The sequence below is a fragment of the Triticum dicoccoides genome, chromosome 1B, assembly GCF_002162155.2.
Source record: "Triticum dicoccoides isolate Atlit2015 ecotype Zavitan chromosome 1B, WEW_v2.0, whole genome shotgun sequence".
In the NCBI taxonomy this organism is placed as follows: Eukaryota; Viridiplantae; Streptophyta; class Magnoliopsida; order Poales; family Poaceae; genus Triticum; species Triticum dicoccoides.
This window is the reverse complement of record NC_041381.1, coordinates 256,364,957-256,379,544: the sequence shown is the minus strand read 5'-3', so window position 1 is coordinate 256,379,544 and position 14,588 is coordinate 256,364,957.

Sequence of the window (14,588 nt, the reverse complement as noted above, 5' to 3'; positions counted from 1 at the left end):
TGGCTCCGTATCGTAAAACACGATGAAACTTTCTCTCTGATTTTTTTTCTCCACAAAAGCAAATATATGGAGTTGGACTTGAGGTCGGTGGACGTCCAGGGTGCCCACGAGGCAGGGGGCGCGCCCTAGGGGAGGGGGCGCGCCCCCCACCCTCGTGGATAGGGTGCGGGCCCCCTGACGCTGATTCTTTTGCCAGTATTTTTTATTTATTCTGAAAAGTTGCTCCGTGGATTTTCAGGTCATTCTGAGAACTTTTATTTCTGCAGAAAAATAACACCATGGCAGTTCTGCTGAAAACACGTCAGACCGGATTAGTTCCATTCAAATCATGCAAGTTAGAGTCCAAAACAAGGGCAAAAGTCTTTGGAAGAGTAGATACGATGGAGACGTATCAGTCCCTGCTGTCAAGTGGAGGAATCATTATTTTCCGCATAATAAGGAGGCACTTCATTGCTGTGGCTGCGGACCCAGCTGTCAGCCTCTCCATGTACAGTACTCTTCCGATGGAAGTCAGTTGTTGACCACATTGAGCACGCCGCGCCGAGAGCATCAAGGCAGTGGACGACGATGAGGCCTAGGAAGGGGACAATGCAGAGCCGGGGAAGACGCGGCAGTGGATGCCCACGCGGAGAGGAGTACGAGGGTTCACTGGTCTGGCTGAGGTGTGAGGCTGTTGTCGCCACAGAATAACAGGGGGTGTGGGTGAGTGGAGGGATGGCCTGGCCAATGGTGGGAGTAGTATGGGGCGGTGAGGCCTCCACGGCAGCACAACCGGCCACGGGAGGCAGGAGCAGGCGGCACAACCGGCGCTGCTTTGGGTGGCTGGAGCAAGAAGACTAGAGGTTGAATAAGCAATTGGATGGACATCGTACGGTCACTGGAGCTAGAATCGTTCATATTGACTAAGTTGACAAAGCCCTCCATCCCTGTCAACTTAGTAAGCCCACAAGTTAGCCTCCCACTATACTGGGTCCCAGCTAGCAGGGGGAGTATTCACTTTTTTGCGCGTAATAAGGAGGCACTTCCTTGCATGCGAAGATATATAGCTGGTGGGTCCGAGCTGTCAGCAGTGGTAACATTTTTTCGTGAAATACAGAGGCCCTTTCGGTGGGTCCCAGATGTCAGGTGGAGGAATCATTATTTTGTGCGTAATAAGGAGGCATTTCCTTGTGTGCGGCCGTGGACCCAACTGTCAGCATCTCCACATATTGTCCACTTCAGATGCATGTTGGTCGTTGACCACATTAAGCACGCCGCGCCGAGAGCACCAGGGCGGTGGACGACGGCGAGGCCTAGGAAGGGAATGACACGGAGTCAGGGAAGACTCGGCAGTTGTTTCCCACGCGGAAGAGGGTACGACTGTATGAAGGTTTACTGGTTCGTCTGCCGTCGCCGGAGAATAACAACAGGTGTAGGTGAGTAGAGGGATGGCTAGGCCAGCGATGGGAGTACGGTGGGGCGATGAGGCCTGCACGGCAGCACACCCGGCCGCGGGAGGAGGGAGCAGGCAGTCCCACCGGCGCTTGTTTGAGCAGCTAGAGCAGGAAGAGCAGAGATTGAAGAAGCACGACAGCCGTTGGATGGACATCCAACAGTCACTGCTTGTACATCAACCTTTTTTTAGGAAAGCCTCAAATCTGCGGAAAACAGCATGCATCCCATCTGCCATTATTTCTAATAATTTACAGCCCATTTTCTAATTCTTAAGGGTTTTTTTGGAGCCCGTCTTTTTGTTAGCATTACAACCCATATTGTGGCCACGGTTAAAAAATTATACGAAATTTTGCATATTTCAGTGCGGTCCGAACTGTTTTTAATCCCGAAGTTTCGAGTCACATTCAAACTAATTTTAAAAATAAATGTATATCAGTATAAAATCCAACAAATTGTCCATGATAAAAATCAATGCAATTTTAAATCTTGAAATGAAAAAAAAGAAATCTGAAACTAATTGCCGGTTTGATGTGTTTTAAAAATGTACAACCCATTTCTCATTACTGATAGGCCATTTTCTCGGCCAGCCGAATGAAGCTCTCCTCATCTTGAAAGATTTGCAGCCCAATAGGCCTCACAAAGTGACTTACTTGAAAAATCACAAAAAAACTGGGCTAGCCATTTTCAGAAGAAAAAATACTGGGCTGGTCTGTGGTAAACATAAAAGAAAAGGCTGTCTAAAGAGGCTAGAGTGCCCCACACAACCCAATTGACACCCTGCTTCCGTCTCAAAAACAAATTAGCTAAATGCCACTCCAATTATGGCAATTCATAAAAATGCCACTGCAATATCAAACTTTGAAAAAATCCACTACAATTTTTGCAAACTTCGAAAAACGCCACTCCAGACTTCGAAAAATGCCACTGAAATGGCATGAAATGTCATTTTTCAAAGTTTGGAAATTGCAGTGGCATTTCTCAGGATCACCAGATTTGGAGTGGCATTTATCAAATTAACCCAAAACAAAAATAACTGGGCGAGTTGCTGGGTCCCTTGTGTCAGCCGCTCGTTGTGCAATTCTCTTGTTTATTTACTACGTTGACAATGGCATGGGACCCAGCTGTCTTTTTTTAATGGCTTGAAATGAGGAGGCACTTGCTTGCATACTGCCATGACCTTGATGGGTCCCTGCTGTCATCCTCTCCATGTACAATCATCTCCTGATTGTGTACGCGTCAACCTAGTGGGCCCACAAGTCAGCCTCTAAACCCGTGGCGGACAAATACAACCCATTTAAAACAATAACATCCCATTCCATACGTTCAAACGGAAAATTTAGCATTCAGAGCAAAGTAACAGGTCTGATCCAGATATAGAGTACTGAACTTCCACGTTGACAACCATCATAGCCAAGTTAACTATCTACTACCACTAAAACTATAGTAGTATACAAGTACTAACTTACTCTTAGCTAACTAGACGATGTCGGCCGCCATTTGCGGTACAATCTAAACACCGGCACTGGCGTCCTTCGCCTCACCTCGGACTTGCCAGAGGTGCGATAGGGCGCGTTGTTCGCACGTGTTGGCCCTTTCCATGCCGGCGTGGTCTACCGAAGCTTCGGCTTCTAAGCGGGAAACCCACTTGATGAGATGGTAGTAAAATTTGGCGTGGCGAATGCGTGCATGCCAGACAGCCTATAGGGCTATTTTCCAGGCACCGGCCTCCATGTAGTCGGCCTAGTTGCAGGCGCTCTACTCGCAACTCAGAGCGTTAGTGCGCTGCTGCTCCATGTCCCGCTGGCGGCGCAAATAGGCGATACGCTGCTCCTCCGCCAGGCGGTCGCGCTCCAACAACTCTTGCTCCTCCACTAGGCGGTCACGCTCCAACAACTCCTCATACTCCGCATTGCCATCTAAAGACCGATAGAATGCCTCCTCCCTCTATCTGCCTTCCTGTGAAAAACCAAACACTAGTTCCGGTGGTGACCGCCTCCGGCGTCGCCTATTGCAGACGGGCGAGGGCATGGCGCACATGGCGAGAGCGAGGATAAGTGGCGAGCAACGTCGGACCAGAGGGGGCTTATGAGGATAGGGCGAGTTGGGTGATTGTAACACCGGAGAAGGTCGGGAAACAATACTTATAGGCGGAAGGTAGGCGAACCAGCGTGTCGCGGGAAACGCGATGGTCATCGGAATCCAATGCATAAGCAGGCATGGCTTAGCGCGCCAGCTTACCGTGGAAAACTAGAAAAACTGAAATTATGACTGTGTCATCCCGTCCCGTCCATGCTGGGTCGCACGTTGATACGTATCCAACGTATATATAATTTATGAAGCATTCATGCTATATTATTATCTGTTTTGGATGTTTATGGGCTTTATTATACACTTTTATATTATTTTTGGGACTAACCTATTAACCGGAGGCCCAGCCCAATTTGCTGTTTTCTTGCCTATTTCAGTGTTTCGAAGAAGAGGAATATCAAACGGAGTCCAAACGGAATGAAACCTTTGGGAGAGTTATTTTTGGAACGGAAGCAATCCAGGAGACTTGGAGTGCATGTAAGGGAAGCAATGAGGAAGCCACGAGGCAGGGAGGCATGCCCTACCCCCCTGGGTGCGCCCCCCACCCTCATGGGCCCCTCGTGGCTCCCCTGACCGACTTCTTTCGCCTATATATTGTAACACCCCAAAAATTTAACCAGGTTTTAGTTATTAAAATTTTGCCAAGAGTTTCAAATTTTTGCATTCTGGACATTTCTGTTGATTTCAGAACTTTTCTTATAATGTTAAGGAGTTTTATTTTCCCAAGTGGATCTTTCCAAAACATATTGGATTTCTATGCTCTCTCATTTTTTTAATCAGTGGATTTATTTATTAAATTATTCCATCCTGAGCTATAATCATTAAAATGACTTGTTTTAAGTTTTGGAGCTCTGTTTGAACTACAACCATTTGATAACTTTAACTAATATTCCGACCAAAATTGGAGATGTCATGTGATGCCTCCAAATCACTTTTGTGCAATAATATAATTATTTCATTTCACATTTTTAGTTTTACACCTGATTTTCAAATCTGGTCCAGTGGGCACTTTTGCAATATAGCCTATTTAAATATTTCTTTAGAGCCTCCACCAAAATTATGGGATGTCAGTGGTAGCATGCCATCCAACTTTATGCAAAAACTAGTGTTGTTCTTTGGAAGAATTGAGTGAATCAACCCCCTTTTCATTCTGGACCAGACTTGTGTTTTCTACTATAACCCCATCAAGTCTTGCTCAAGTGACCTTGTGCTTTCTCATGCTTATAATCAACCCTGCAAAACCCCTAAGTCCAGGAGCATCCACTATTTGCAACACTTTTGGTCCATGTAATGATGCCATTTACTCCCTGTCCAGAATTGTAGTTTCGCAAAACTTACACTAGCAAGTTTCTCCTTTTGGCAAACTAACTTCACCACCCCCTCTTTCTTCTAAAGAGACCCCACTCTGGGAGATTTGGCCACTCCAAGATCTGCCTAGGTGTCTTTGGCATTTTGTCAAACACCCTGAGTGCATATCCAGATTTGGCATGATTTCAAGTTTACATTGTGAACTTGAGCCCCTGATCTATCCACCATGTCCCTTGATTCCCTTGCTAACTCTAAACTAGCCCTGTTTCTTGCCAGCCTCAACCGCGACCTCTAGGCCACCCTGGCATTTCATCGAGCACGTCCCGGGCATGCTCTGGGCGCGCCCAGAGCGTGCGTTTGGCACGCACGTGCGCCCGAGCCGCTGCGTCCCGCCCCGCACTCACTTCGGTCCGTGACCGACCGTAGCCAGCACGCCGTGTCCCCTTCTGCACCCACGAGCCCCGCAGCTCTCGCTATGTTTCTGGTAGGCCAGCAGCTAGCCGCCACTGCCGCTCGACAGCACCTGCACTGGCCAGCACCGCACAAGCCACCTCCGCTCGCCAGCTCGCCCTTGGAGCAGTAGCCGCTCGTCCGCTAGCTCCTGCCGCCAACCCCAGCCTCGCCACGATGCCCTGCAGCTACAAAAGACGGTCGCCGGCGACCTTATCCGCGGCCGCCGCTGAACCGCCTCGACTCGCCTATTTAAGTAAGCCCCGAGCCCGTTCCCGCACACAGGCAACCTCAGGCCACCCCAATGGCGCTTCCCTAGCTCGCAATCGACCCGGGGAGGTTTTCTTCCCCGTCTCCGGCAACTCCTGCCGCCGCCACCGCCCCGGCCATTCCAGCACCACTAATACCTCCCCCTCTCCACTCTCTCCACCAGGAGCCTTCTCTTCCTCCTGTGAACCCTTTCCCCTACTCGATTTCGATCGGGAACCATCGCAGCCCCAAAAGCACTTTGCTCCCGAGGCCTCCTCCGCCGTGAAGCTCACCGTCGGTGACTCCATCCAGCCCCACCGACCCAACGGCCACCGTGAGGACCGCCCCGGTCTTGCGGATCCATCCCGACTCTCTGGAGCCCGCGGGGAGCAGCCATTCGCCGGCGTTGATCGCCGCCGCCACGCCTCCGTTCGGGCGAAGGAAGAAGAGGGAGGAATGGACTGGTCAAACCTGACCAGTGGGCCCCCTGGACCCACTGTCAGTGACCCCGCCCCAGTCCACGTGGGTTAAGTGGAAGCGCATTTCCAAAGTACGCCTTCGACGTGTACGTGCATATTCGAAAAGTTTTCTTTTCTGTTTTTATTTAAATAACAGATTTTGACCAAACTTTGACCGGCTATATCTTATTAATTACAACTCCAAATAAATTAATTCTTTTTCCTACCTCTCTCAAATATTGTCTTGAGGACTAAAGGAATCCGTCACTCGTGGGTAAAGAGTACACCCTCTGCAGAGACTAAACCTATTCGAATAGCCGTGTCCTTGGTTAAGGATTACAGTCTGGGATGGGTCAAGTGTCGGTCTTAGTGTCGGTCTTCGGAGGTGAAACTGTTAAACCAGAACTGAAATCACGACTTGTGACTTGTGATAATTATGATTATGATTATTATTATTTGTTGTGGACTAACCCGTGATATTATTGATATTATCGAATATCCTTGGGGTGGTTCTACCTCCTGGATATTCACTATGTTTTCTTTTAAAGCCCTTTATGTGGTGTCGCTAAGACGCCCGACTGTGGCATTTCTTTTAAAGACCTTTATGTGGTGTCGCTAAGACGCCCGACTGTGGCATTTCTTTTAAAGCTCTTTATGTGGTGTCGCTAAGACGCCCGACTGTGGCATTTCTTTTAAAGCCCTTTATGTGGTGTCGCTAAGACGCCCGACTGTGGCAATTCTTTTGAAGCCCTTTATGTGGTGTCGCTAAGACGCCCGACTGTGGCATTTCTTTTAGAGCCCTTTATGCGGTGTCGCTAAGACGCCCGACTGTGGCATTTCTTTTAAAGCCCTTTATGCGGTGTCGCTAAGACACCCGACTGTGGCATTTCTTTTAAATCCCTTTATGTGCTGTCGCTAAGACGCCCGACTGTGGCATACTTGTTATTTATTTGATAATTTTAATACTACTATGTTATTGCATATTCATAAATAACATGCTTGCACGCATCAGAGTTTTATTTATCTTTTGTGACTGACGTCATGAGCATAAAATATTTTTTCAGCACATCACTGTTATATTATACATGTGTTCATAATGTTTGCGAGTACATTCAAAGTACTCACTGGCTTGTCCCTGGCTATTGTCTTGGCCAGATTTTCTTGCACGGAGAGGAGCGACCGTGCCGACAGTCCCGGAACCTAAGCAGCGGTGATAGCAGCCTCGCGAAGATAGGAGTTAACATGGTCAGCTGTTCCTGTGGGAATTGGAGTCCCATAGACACTAATGATCCACAAACTGTTTCTGCCATCAATCATTAGAAACCATTTGTTGTACTCACGGGCCAGAATGGTCTTGTACCTCATATTTTGTATCTTGCTTGGAAATTCTGTATCAAGTTGGTACCTCATCAGCTAACAGTTATCCTGGGGCTGGTGAGCACAAGGGCCATTTTCTGGAAATTAATGCCCGGAGAATCGGTCCCCACAAACTTGGTACCAGAGCCAGGCTGACCATTGGCTAATCCTATCTTAGCCAGGTTGGAAAACTTAGGCAAACCAACCCACCAGGCCCTAACCAAAACCCCAGCCAAGCTTCCCGTGCAAGATAGCCACACTGTGATCCCGACACTTTTGGCAGTCGGTGCCCAACCTATCAGCCTAGCCTGTCGATCACACACCAGTGACCGATGGCAAAAATGTCTCATTCGCAAGCGTGCGAAGGAAGACTCCGTTCCCTTTTCTATAAAAAGGGCACGCTAGCCTCAACCCAGCATAGCACAGCCTCTTCCCCAACCTAGCCACAATGCCCGGTCCCATAGTGCACAATGAGACCACAGCAACCAATCTTGGAGGTTTCGTGACCATACTCACAAACCTCACCCGTCGTGCCTATGCGTTAGAAGAGCCCCCAGAATATGTTGTGTACCAAGGACCCATGAGCGGTGAGGACCGCCAATTCTGGGCCACTGTGCACATCTACGGTAGGGGTCTGTCGCCAGAACGCCCCTACAGGTTCACCGGAAGGACAACTTCCTTTGAGCCACAAGCCATCCAGCTAGCTGCTCAAGAGGCTATAGTTCAACTCCGGCAGTTGTCGCCCAGAGTTAACTGTCGCTCGTTCTACTACTACCCCGGGCGTGAAGGGTATGGTAGACCACCCCAAGTTGCCAACGGAGATCACGAGACGGATCCCGCATTGTTGCACCTAGTGCGCTATGTAAGTGCACTAGAGGCACTGTTCGACCAGATCACCATTGATCTGATCGCAGCTCGAGGAGAGCTGGTTCGCAGAGCCCCGGCAAGCAGGGAAGCCGAGCCCGACGCTGACAACCCAGTCGTGCTATTCGGACACCCGATCAAGACCCTGAGGTCAGCTCCAGCGAGTGGCCAAGGTGTCTTGATGACCCCAGAAGTGCTTCGTCACCTTTTGGGAGAAGACTCCAACGGGATTGTGGCCAACAATCCCCGCGATAGTCATCATCGCTACCCCGACCCTGCAGTCCCTCCACCATCTCTGACTAATCCCGACAGTGAGACACGTGGAGAAGCCTCGACATCCACCAGGCACGCCCGTTTAGACATAAACGAGGTAGACTAAGCCGTACTAGTAGTACCGAGTCTCAGTATATCCTCGCTTGTAATCGTGCGACCTTGTATATCAACGCAGCCTGTCGTTGTGCCTCTGTTTTAATAGTAGCCTAGCGTGTTTTGTCAGCGCATAGTTGTGCATTTTCCGGGCACATCTACCAAAACCAACCCCGACGACACCCACAGTAAAACGTCTCTTTATGAGATATGTGTATCTCTGACAATGACCCCGATTCTTGGAGGTGATCTGGCAGATTTATTACCTTTCACTACGGTAAATAAACCAACCCAGATGCTATATAAGAAGGCCACCCTGTGACCTTACCCAGCAACCCTCACCTCGTGCACCACTCTCACAACCATTTCTTGCCATGGCGAGCCCTAGTATTTATCGGAGAACCCCAGATGCAACCCCAGGTAGCTTTGTCAAAATATTGCGGGACTTTACCTGCAGTACCATGGGTTCTACCCAGCCACCCCAGTACGAGTTGTTCAAATCTAGAATCACCCCTTCCACCTCGGAATATTGGGCAGCAGTACACATTCCTCCCATAGACCCTAACCAAGATCCAACAGAAGTTTCCTTCGTGGGGAAATCTATGCCAACCCCACGCTTGGCCATAGAAGCTGCTGCGAATGAAGCAATTGCTCGTCTTCGATTCGCGGTACCCTATGCCCGCGAACGAGGATATTATTATTTTTTGAGCTGTGCAGCACCCGGAGGAGTGACATCTTTTCCCGGTGGGCGGATTGAGAGAGACCCAGTGCTAGCCAACCTTATCCAGTACATCATCGCTCAAGAGCATTTGAACCAGCGAGTGATGGATTATCTCCAGAGTCTCACTGATTTGAATCCTCAGATTGCCATCGGCAGACCACTGAGGCCCGACCCGGAGAGATACATACATCGACTGGTCAATCCACTTCCTCCGATAGAAGAGGAGTGTGTTCCATTGCCAGAGACTTTTTCTCGAGACCCTGTCGAGTTACCATTCTCATTTTAGACGCCACTTCTGTGTTTGTTACTTCAGCATTTATTATTACATTGTAACTTATGCATGGTACCTCGAATTTGTGCGACGAGTCGAATATTTAGTTTCTACTAGTATGAGTAGTTTTTCTTCGTGATTAACCTGTGTAACCGCGAAAATCCTGGAATGAGATTTCTTTTCCCTGAGTTGCTGCATCATTTATCCTCTCACTGCATGGATTATTTTTATTCACGCAGCACCACGGCAGCAGACCCACAACCACTCGGACTCTTACACTGCTTGCAAATACACGCAACCATGTTGCATCTCACCGACCATCTCCCTAAGCACTCCCCATGCCTCCAAGGGAGAGATTAGCGGATAATCATCCGGATACTAATCACCTCCGGCACACCGACAACAGTTAACAAGCGGGATTACGCCTAATCCCCACCGCCACCGTGGAGAGCCAGCACCCGAGCGGAAGCATCACGACGATCGTCATAGATCATCGCGCACAGGAGCACAGAGAGCCCCAGCACTGCCGCCAGCCCTTCACACACCAAGATCACGTACCAGTCCGGCACCGTCTCCGCCATTGGAGCCTCGTCACTAGCTCCGGTGAGCAGTAATGGAGGAGAAGGAGGAGGAGAAACGAGGCCAAGTGCGAAGATGAAGAAGGAGCACCATGGTCGTTTTATAGCTCGAGATCGGTGTACGGTGGGCGAAGTCCACCAGCGCCGCTCGTCACCCGATCGCCGGTGTTCGGAGGCGAATCCGCGAGCAGTGCCGACAGCGCACTGGCCCGCGAGGTGAGTGCACACTGCACCGGCAGCAAGCACGCCGCGCACTACCGCAGTACGGCCTAGATGCCCTACGCGCTAAACGTCTCCGGTGGAGAAAGCCGGGAAAGCGCGTGGGAGAGAGGAAGAAGAGAGAGCCAGAGGAAGAAGGAGAGACTGACAGTGGGCCCTGGTCCCACCAGTCAGCCAAAGGGAGCACTGTGCTCTCGGGTACGACCAGCGTATTCTGGAATTTAGAATTTATTCTAAATTCACAGCGTTCAGCGTAGAAATCGCTCGTTTTCCTAAACGTGTAACTTCTCCACACAACGCCAGTATCCCATACTCACCACTTATTGCCCTCTCACTATAGACATTTTTACCGCTTAAATTAAATGATCTTTTGACCAGGTAATAGTATTTTGTTTTACAACCCTTAACAAATCTCGAGGACGAGATTTTTTTCTTAAGGGGGGTAGTAATTGTAACACCCCAAAAATTTAACCAGGTTTTAGTTATTAAAATTTTGCCAAGAGTTTAAATTTTTTGCATTCTAGACATTTCTGTTGATTTCAGAACTTTTCTTATAATGTTAAGGAGTTTTATTTTCCCAAGTGGATCTTTCCAAAACATATTGGACTTCTATGCTCTCTCATTTTTTAATCAGTGGATTTATTTACTAAATTATTCCATCCTGAGCTATAATCATTAAAATGACTTGCTTTAAGTTTTGGAGCTCTATTTGAACTACAACTATTTGATAACTTTAACTAATATTCCAACCAAAATTGGAGATGTCATGTGATGCCTCTAAATCACTTTTGTGCAATAATATAATTATTTCATTTCACATTTTGAGTTTTACACCTGATTTTCAAATCTGGTCCAGTGGGCACTTTCGCACTATAGCCTATTTAAATATTTCTTTAGAGCCTCCACCAAAATTATGGGACGTAAGTGGTAGCATGCCATCCAACTTTATGCAAACACCTAGTGTTGTTCTTTGGAAGAACTGAGTGAATCAACCTCCTTTTCATTCTGGACAAGACTTGTGTTTTCTACTGTAACCCCATCCAGTCTTGCTCAAGTGACCTTGTGCTTTCTCATGCTTATAGTCAACCCTGCAAAACCCCAAAGTCCAGGAGCATCCACTATTTGGAACACTTTTGGTCCATGTAATGATGCCATTTACTCCCTGTCCAGAATTGTAGTTTCGCAAAACTTACACTAGCAAGTTTCTCCTTTTGGCAAACTAACTTCACCACCCCCTCTTTCTTCTAAAGACACCCCACTCTGGGAGATTTGGCCACTCCAGGAATTGCCTAGGTGTCTTTGGCATTTTTTCAAACACCTTGAGTGCATAGCCAGATTTGGCATGATTTCAAGTTTACATTGTGAACTTGAGCCCCTGATCTATCCACCATGTCCCTTGATTCCCTTGCTAACTCTAAACCAGCCCTGTTTCTTGCCAGCCTCAACCCCGACCTCTAGGCCACCCTGGCATTTCATCGAGCACGTCTCGGGCATGCTCTGGGCGCGCCCAGAGCGTGCGTTTGGCACGCACGTGCGCCCGAGCCGCCGCGTCCCGCCCCGCACTCACTCCGGTTTGTGACCGACCGCAGCCAGCACGCCGTGTCCCCTTATGCACCCACGAGCCCCGCAGCTCTCGCCACGTCTCCGGCAGGCCAGCAGCTAGCCACCACTGCCACCCGACAGCTCCTGCGCTGGCCAGTGCCGCCCAAGCCACCTCCGCTCGCCAGCTCGCCCTTGGAGCAGTAGCCGCTCGTCCGCTAGCTCCTGCCGCCATCCCCAGCCTCGCCACGATGCCCTGCAGCTACAGAAGACGGTCGCCGGCGACCTTATCCGCGGCCGCCGCTGAACCGCCTCGACTCGCCTATTTAAGTAAGCCCCGAGCCCGTTCCCGCACACAGGCAACCTCAGGCCACCCCAATGGCGCTTCCCTAGCTCGCAATCGACCCGGGGAGGTTTTCTTCCCCGTCTCCGACAACTCCTGCCGCCGCCATCGCCCCGGCCATTCCGGCACCACTAAGACCTCCCCCTCTCCACTCTCTCCACCAGGAGCCTTCTCTTCCTCCCGTGAACCCTTTCCCCTACTCAATTTCGATTGGGAACCACCGCAGCCCCAAAAGCACTTTGCTCCTGAGGCCTCCTCCGCCGCAAAGCTCACCGTCGGCGACTCCCTCCACCCCCGCCGACCCAACGACCACCGTGAGGACCGCCCCGGTCTTGCGGATCCATCCCGACTCTCTGGAGCCCGCGGGGAGCAGCCATTCGCCGGCGTTGATCGCCGCCGCCGCGCCTCCGTTCGGGTGAAGGAAGAAGAGCGAGGAATGGACTGGTCAAACCTGACCAGTGGGCCCCCTGGACCCACTATCAGTGACCCCGCCCCAGTCCACGTTGGTTAATTGGAAGCGCATTTCCAAAGTACGCCTTCGATGTGTACGTGCATATTCGAAACGTTTTCTTTTCTGTTTTTATTTAAATAACAGATTTTGACCAAACTTTGACCGGCTATATCTTATTAATTACAACTCCAAATAAATTAATTCTTTTTCCTACCTCTCTGAAATATTGTCTAGTTTATTTTAAGATTTATTTGAAAAAATTTCAAAACAACTTTTTGTGCTGTTTTGTTTTTGTGTGTTAATTCATATAAATTCTTTTAAATAGGATTTTTGAAGATTTCAAGATGTTTTGGAATTCACCCTGCCTTCCCATGACCTGAAGGCAAGCATTCTGAACCCTGGTGAAATTTTTGTGTGTGTTGCTTGATTCGGTGACAACACCACCCCGACACAAGCATACGTCATTTTATGTGAGGATGTGATCCTACTCATGAGTGCATACTAATAATTTTTATGCTGATGGAGTTGATATGGTTATGATGGAAATCACCGTCATATGCCTCTCATGCATACCGGAAGGGAAGCCGGGGAAGGCCTCTGTCTTGGGTAGACACAGTCTTGCCCCTAGTTCTCCGTCGAGACGGCCGTGTCCGATATGGCATGAGGGGGTACGTCGCGTGGTGTTTCTATCTGTTGGTTGAAGTATATGTATGGTTATGCTAATCATGCAGGAAATATCTGAACCTCCTGAGTTGACCATAGATCGAGTCTTGTTCCGGTAACCCCCATACTTGTTTTGTGCCGCCACTTGTCCCTGCCAAAGGTAGGGTACAGTTCAGTAAGTTGTCAACCCCTTTCCTAGCACACACCGTACAGAGAGGCCATGGTGGAAGATACTGGAGGCATCCGGTAGTCATGCCACCGGGTCCGGGAGCATGGGTGTTTCGGTTGTAGCCGAAGGGGGTAGCTCCCCAGTTTGCGCGCGGTATAAATTTTTTGATCCCACGTTACGTCGAGGTTGTAGCCTCCCGACTTAGAGTTTTGCTTGACAGGTGTCGTGGGTGATTCCAGACACATGTGAGTTAAGCTGGTGTGTGCAAGTTAGGTGCGTTTCCAACTAAAAGATCATAGATGGAATTACTCTTGAGGACTAAAGGAATCCGTCACTCGTGGGTAAAGAGTACACCCTCTGCAGAGACTAAACCTATTCGAATAGCCGTGTCCTTGGTTAAGGATTACAGTCTGGGATGGGTCAAGTGTCGGTCTTAGTGTCGGTCTGGGATGGTTCTACCTCCTGGATATTCACTGTGTTTTCTTTTAAAGCCCTTTATGTGGTGTCGCTAAGACGCCCGACTGTGGCATTTCTTTTAAAGCCCTTTATGTGGTGTCGCTAAGACGCCCGACTGTGGCATTTCTTTTAAAGCCCTTTATGTGGTGTCGCTAAGACGCCCGACTGTGGCATTTCTTTTAAAGCCCTTTATGTGGTTGAAGGAAATATGCCCTAGAGGCAATAATAAAGTTATTATTTATTTCCTTATAATCATGATAAATGTTTATTATTCATGCTAGAATTGTATTTTCCGGAAACATAATACATGTGTGAATACATAGACAAACAGAGTGTCACTAGTATGCCTCTACTTGACTAGCTCGTTAATCAAAGATGGTTATGTTTCCTAACCATGAACAATGAGTTGTTATTTGATTAACGAGGTCACATCATTAGTAGAATGATCTGATTGACATGACCCATTCCATTAGCTTAGCACCTGATCGTTTAGTATGTTGCTATTGCTTTCTTCATGACTTATACATGTTCCTACGACTATGAGATTATGCAACTCCTGTTTACCGGAGGAACACTTTGGGTACTACCAAACGTCACAACGTAAA